The sequence below is a fragment of the Zalophus californianus genome, chromosome 9 (genome assembly GCF_009762305.2).
Source record: "Zalophus californianus isolate mZalCal1 chromosome 9, mZalCal1.pri.v2, whole genome shotgun sequence".
In the NCBI taxonomy this organism is placed as follows: Eukaryota; Metazoa; Chordata; class Mammalia; order Carnivora; family Otariidae; genus Zalophus; species Zalophus californianus.
The window spans coordinates 137480355-137487790 of record NC_045603.1 but is presented as its reverse complement, the minus strand read 5'-3'; positions in this window follow the sequence as shown (position 1 = coordinate 137487790).

Below are 7436 nucleotides of genomic sequence, written 5' to 3'. Positions count from 1 at the left end.
GACTCTAGTGCATCGCCCTACTGCCCCCTTCTGTCCTTTACCTTCATCCTTCTGGCTGCTTCTCCCCGCTGGACCCATCTGCCAACCGCCAACGTGACTGTTCATTTTTAGGCATTGCAGTTCACCCCTCTCTTGGTATCATTTCTTCTCCTTCCCAACCATGCCCTAAGGGCTCTATCTCTACAACCAAAATGGCGACTCCAGGAGAGCTGCTGAACTAGGCAGTTCTCACTCCTAAGAGGAGAATCTGCTTCTTAGTTTTTAAGCTGACCTCTTTCCTCTGCTCAAACATTAATATAAAGAAGGACTTGGCAAATACTATTGGCTGAGAGAAGACTATTCTACAAGCTATAGTAAGGCAGGGGATGAAGTGACAGAATCTGGGGAAGTTTGGTGGAGTGGGAGATATTTGAATTGTTCTTTGAAGAACATGTGCAAATTCGATAGAGAGATCTTGCAAAAATGTTTCCAGCAAGGGAACGATGTGACAAAAGACACAGTGTTAGAAATACATGGTGTTTGGAGAAGCATAAATATTCTGATGTGAATGAAGTGTTAGGTTTAGTGAATGAGAGAGGGAAGAGCAAAAGTAGTGACATAAGGATAAGAAAGTGCCAGGTCATGTGTGCAAAGAATTGGAATGTCATAAGCCCTTCGGACTATTCCATAGGCAGATCAAAGTTCCTGAGCTCTGAAGTGGAGTTACCCAAAGGGGCCTATGAACTCAATAAAGGATTGGTGTAAATAACCCCTAAGGTTCTTTCCAACCTGAGACCCTTTGGTTCTAAGAGGAGACCTGTGGATTTAGATAGGAAGTTACAAAAGAATGATGACAGGGATGTGAGACTGGAACGGGGGAGCACACAGGTGACCATCTTGAGGGCTGAAGTAGGGTAGCGAGAACCCGAGCTACAAGGACTGCAGTGTGGATATGATGGGGAGGATATTCTGGGGACATTTTCAGGTGAGGATGTATAGAAATGAGCAGTGATAGGTGGGGAAAAAGGGAAAAAATGTGATTCCAAGGGTTAGAACAAGATTTTATAAGTTGTGGTTACATAGCGTCATGAATTTTAATATGCATGATTCTTTTAAAAATAATAAATTCCAAAGCCTCCCTGAAAGCCATCAGAATCTCTATGGAGTAAATGTGGGGAGAGGAAAGGGAGTGATCAGCTCTGTTTGTAGATCTGCCTGAATGATATGAACAGCGCGAAGGTGTCCAGAGGAAGTCCGCTGTTCTGCATATGGACATCTCATTGTTCCAGCAGCCCCTCCTCATGGAAAGCCTTTGAACCCTTATCAAAAATCAACTGCATATATGACTGGACTCTCTGGCATTTTCTCTTGATCCATTTTTCTATCATTATGCCAATACTACACTGCCTTTTCAATTAATACAAACCCCCCCAAACTTACTATTTTTTTTCAACGTCATCTCAGTTCTTCTGGATCCTTTGAATTTCCAGATTAATTTTAGAATTAGCTTGTCAGTTTCTACCAAAAAGTAGAATAAATATAGAATCTATCATTCTACTTATTTAGTACCTTTTAAACGTTTCTCAGCAAAATGGCTTACATTTTAGTGTACAAAAGATCTTCCACATCTTTTGCCATATTTATCCTTAAGTATTTCATTTCTCGATGCTGGTGTAAATGCTATTATCACCTTTTAGATTTCAATTTCCAATTATTGGTTGCAAGTATATAGAAATACAATTAATTTTTGTGTATTGATCTTATATCCTGCAACCTTGCCAATCTCACTTATTAGTGAGTTTTTGTTATTATTAGTTTAATAGCTTTTTGTAGATTCCAACGGATTTTCTATATAGATGATCACTTCGGGTGCATATAAAGACAGTTTTAAATCTTTTCTTTCCAATCAAAATGCATTTTATATATTTTATCTTGCCTTATTGCCCTAGCTAGACTCCGGAACAGTGTTGAAAAGTGGGAAAGAAGACATCTGGGCTCATTTCTAATCACAGGTGAGGGACTGCAATCTCCTCCACTAAGTATGATGTTGATTGCACGATTTTTGTCGAGGCCCTGGATTAGGCGAAGGAAGTTTATACCCACTCCCACCTTGCTAAGAGTTTCTATAAGGAATGAATGTTGAATTTTGTTAAATGCTTTTTCTGTGTCTATTAAAATTATCAAATGAGAAAATGTGGGGTTATTTTTCTCCTTTTTAGTTTGTTAATTTGGGAAGTTCATTTATCAATTTTCACATGTTACATTGATCCTGAATTTCCAGAAAAACCCACTTGGTCAGGATGCTGCTTTATATATTGCTGGACTTCATTTGTTAGCATTTTGTCTATAATTTTTATATCTATATTTTAAAAAGGATGTTGGTCCATGGTTTTGGCTTCAGGATAATGTCATCCTTATAAAGTCAGTTAGTAATTATCTTTTTGGTACCATTTTGTGAAAGATTGTGTGTAGAATTGGTATTATTTCATATTTGAGTGCCAGGTAAAATTTACCAGGAAAGCTATCTTGGTCTGAAGTTCTGCGGGGGGGGGGGGGGGGTGTTTTTTGTTTTCTGAAGATTTTATTTATTTATTTGACAGAGAGGGCGCACAAGCAGGGAAGTGGGAGAGGGAGAAGCAGGCTCCCCGCCGAGCAGGCAGCCTGATGCAGGGCTCAATCCCAGGACCCCGGGACCATGACCTGAGCTGAAGGCAGATGCTTAACCAACTGAGCCACCCAGGGGGGAGGTTTTAACTACATATTAACTCTTTAATAAATATAGGACTATTTAAATAAATAAATAAATTTTGATGCTTTGTGTTTTCATTTTTGTTAAATTCAAAATACTTTTTAATTTCCCTTTTGGCTTCTTCTTTGACCCATGGGTTGTTTAGATGTGAGTTATCGTTTCCACATATCTGAGTCTTTTCTAGATTTCTTAATGTTACCGATTTCTAATTTAATCCCATTGTGGAGAGATAGCATATTTTGTATGATTGAATTCTTTTACATTTATGAAACTTAGCGTATATTCCACAGTGTGGACTATCTTGTAATGTTCTGTGCGCACTTGAAAAGAATATACGTTCTCTTGTGGCGGGTAAAGTATTCCATAAATATCAATGAGCTCAAGTTGGCTGATAATATTAAGTCTCCTATATCCTTACTAGTTTCTTTATCTACTTGTTCTATGAACTGAGAGAATGTTGGAGTCTGTGACACACTGCAGACATGTCTATTTCTCCTTGCTGTCTCTTTCCATTGTTGGAAAAAACTGAAGCCCTGTTATTGGTTGTATAAACATTTAAGATTAGCGAGTCTTTTGAAGAACTGATCCCTTTTAATTATAAAATGTCTCTCTTTATCCCTGATAATATTCTTTGTTCTAAAATCTGCCTTGTCTGAGATACTAGCAGCTCCAGCTTCCTTTTCATTGGGGTTAATGTGTGCGCAGGAAAGGGTTAACTCAGCAGACCCCGCACAGTGTTTGTATTTTCTTGTTATATTGCTACGTGCATGTGTGTGCATGTTAGTTCAATGGGCATCTGCAAATCAGCGCTGGAGCAATGTTGAGCTTACTACGGGTATTTCTAGAGGCACCAGAAACAGCATCAGCATTGCTTGAAGAAAAATATTGAGTAGAGGCAGAATCGAACGATGACTCAGCCCCGAGGAGTCATGGAACAGAAAGATCTGTCTGTGAGTCAACGCAGATGGCCAAGTAGCCAACATTCAAAGAAGCTCGCTTCGGTAGACCAGCCTATAAACTTAATTTCTTTCCACAGATCTGTCTGTGCTTCCCTCGTGAAAGAGAAGGGCCCTGTAGCTAACGTGCAGACTCCACGGAGCAAGAGAAACAACATCTGGAGCTTTAGCCAGAAGCAAGGCAGGCCGAGGAGGGCGGACGGTGTCCAGGGGAGACCAGCCATGACACCCGGCGAGTGGCCCTGTACACCGCCACCAACAACATATGTCTACACAGTAATGAACACTGGGCTCATTTAGAATAAATTTGCATCCGTCAAAGTCAAACAGCGAGCAAATGTTATGTTGTGTGTAAAGGGCCCTCAGGATGCCAGGGGAACTTGAACCATATTCCCATTCAACTTCCAAGTCATTGCAGAGGGAACACACGGGCAACATGTAGAGGCTGGGCTGGAAGTCCTGTGTCCCTGAGGCCAGAGCAGTCTTGCTGTTATGCAGAGACCCCTTCCTGGGAGTGTTCTGGAGGGATGGAGACCAGGGGGTTCAGGAAGAACAGGTGTCGCTCTGCCGTGGCTTCCATGGGGCTCGGTTACCACTTCTGTAAATGGAAGGTTCCAGACGATGAGCTTTGAAGCCACCTGCAGCTGCAAAGCTCATTGGCTCATGGATGGAGCATCACTGAAAACTAAGCATCTCAGTTTAACAAGTTATAGAGAACCAGGCTTTCCCCTGGTTTCCAGCTTTCTGGTGTTTTCTAGGCTCTGTCAGGTGGCATCTCCCCGGGCCATTGCCAGGGGCTGCTGAGGGGTAGGGGTCTCCCTGACTGGCACCGTCAGAGGTCTCAGTGTCCCTACCCGGCTGCTGTCAAGCACCGTCAGCTCCTCTTGCGTCCCCTTCCCTCCCCCGAAGATGACAGAAGCAGGGTTGAGACAGCGTCTGCGCCCAGAGACTGTGCCAGTGACCCCTGAGGACACAGCATGAGCTCGTGCCACTTGGACTGGGTGACACCACCTGTCACCGGCTGAATTGTGTCTCCAAAATTCACTCTCCTCCTCTTGCGGGCTGAAGGTCTGCCTACCCCCAAGCCCGTATGTGACAGCCAACCCCAGGGTGATGGTGTTGGGAGGGGAAGAGGTCATGAGGGCGGGCACCAGGTGATGGGATCAGTGTCCTTATGCACGGGACCCCAGGAGCCCCCGCCCCTCCCGCCCCGTGAGGACACAGCAAGAAGACACACATGCACACACACACACATGTACACCCCTGACGCGGGACTCGATCCCAGGAAGGGGGTCTCACCGGACTCTGGGGGCTGCCGGCTCCAGATCTTGGACTCCAGCCTCCAGAGCTGTGAGAAATGCAGTTCTGTTGTTTGTAAGCTGCCCAGTCGGTGGCGTTCTGTGAGGGCAGCCTGAATGGACTAAGATAACAATCCGTACATTTAAACGGATACATTAATCTGCTCAAATCCTGTGTTCCCCATGGACTCTAGCCCCGTGAAAGCAGACACCGAATTCACCAGGACCCCCGGCCCCTCGCCCCTGGCCCACCCCACAGCCGGCATGCAGTAACGTCTGTCAGGTGAATACCTCGGTAAATGCAAGCTTGAGGGGCGCCTGGGGAGCTCAGCCCGTGGAGCGTCTGCCTCCGGCTCAGGTCGTGATCCCAGGGTCCTGGGATAGAGTCCCGCGTGGGGCTCTCTGCTCAGGGGGAGTCTGCTTCTCCCCCCACACACCCCATTGGCTTGTGCTCACACTCTCTTCTCTCAACTAAACAAATAAAATCTTTTAAAAAAATTCTCAAGATTAGGGTTCAGTTTTGCTCCTTCAGGAAGAGCGGCCAACTCACCGGCTGAACATGATTTGGGAAAGGAAGTTGCTTTCAGCAGAGAAGAGATTCCCACTTGGGGATGGACGAAGCAGCTGTCCCAGAGAGGCCTTTTGCAGCGTCACAGGCTGGAAGGCGAGCTACAGGTGCAAAATGCTTCAAGACAAAGCACCTCGGGCAAGTTCTGATGACTTGTAGCAACACTTCCTCTGGAATCACGTGCCATCCAGGAGCAGAACCCAGAGAACACTGAGTTTTTACTTTCACTGACTCCTGTCACATGTCGCCCTTCACAGTCTTCCAGACGGACGTTGTAGCAAATAAACAAGTCAGGGAGTTTGTGCATGCCCGACGTCCTGAGCACACAGGTGCGGATGGGTGGAGACGGAAGGCCCCGCCTCGTAGGCTTCCAAGTGTGAGTGAGAGATTTCCGGCAAGATCGATTTGAGTCTGGACTCAGATGCAAAGTTTATAGGTACACATTTCTCTTCTCAAGATTTCAGCGTGAACATGGCACCATATCTCTCCATATCCAGTTGGGAAAGATGACTTTTGTAAAAATTTTACAAACGATGCTCCTGCTCGGGTCCCGCAGGTGTAAGATCATCCTGGAGACAGCCGCCCGGGCTCCATCCTGAGAAGACAAAACGCAGCTTTGCTTTTTCTCAGTGAGCTTATGGGTCCCAAGTGCTGAATTAACACAAATGAACAATTTAGCTTTCCTCTGGAATATGAATCTTACTAATTGTGGGTATGAAAACGAATTCTGAGCTCCGCACCACTGAGTGGAGGAAAGCGAAGGCGGATTTTCAGAACTTGAGACAGGAGCGCACACGAAAGGTTGTCTTCCCAAAAGGGGAGCGTGTCTGGTTCATGGGCGGAGTCAGGTGGGGTCTGATGAAATGTGCAAACCGTCAGGGGCTCTCTTTCCTTATTCAGGAGAAATAGTAGCAAGTGGGCAGGTTTACTTTTAGACATCTGGAATATCAAACCACTCACTTCTGGGTTTTTTTTTTTTTTTTAAGATTTTATTTATTTATTTGAGAGAAGAGAGGACGTGAGCATGAGCCAGTGTGGGGGAAGGGAGAAGCGGACTTCCCGCGGAGCAGGGAGCCTGACGCGGGACTCGATCCCAGGACCCTGGATCATGACCTGAGCCGAACGCAGACGCTTCACCATCGGAGCCACCCGGGCGCCCCAGTAATCTTGGAAATTAAGTACATCAAGTTGTAACTCAAACGTTAAAAAGGGAAGAAAGGAAACATGGGAGGCGAGAAGGATGAAAGGAAGAAAAAAAGACGGGAAGGAAGAAGGGAGGGAGGGAGGGGGAGGAAAGGAAGAAAGGGAAACAGGAAACGCCCGCACAGCGTGGGAGCTCTGCCACTGGACTTCCGGCAAACGCGGCCGCGCGCGCTCAGCCAGTGGACTTCCGGCAAACGCGGCCGCGCGCGCTCAGCCACTGGACTTCCGGCAAACGCGGCCGCACGAGCTCTGCCACTGGACTTCCGGCAAACGCGGCCGCGCGCGCTCTGCCACTGGACTTCCGGCAAACGCGGCCGCGCGCGCTCAGCCACTGGACTTCCGGCAAACGCGGCCGCGCGCGCTCAGCCACTGGACTTCCGGCAAACGCGGCCGCGCGCGCTCTGCCACTGGACTTCCGGCAAACGCGGCCGCGCGCGCTCTGCCACTGGACTTCCGGCAAACGCGGCCGCGCGCGCTCTGCCACTGGACTTCCGGCAAACGCGGCCGCGCGCGCTCTGCCACTGGACTTCCGGCAAACGCGGCCGCGCGCGCTCTGCCACTGGACTTCCGGCAAACGCGGCCGCGCGCGCTCTGCCACTGGACTTCCGGCAAACGCGGCCGCGCGCGCTCTGCCACTGGACCTCCGGCAAACGCGGCCGCGCGCGCTCTGCCACTGGACCTCC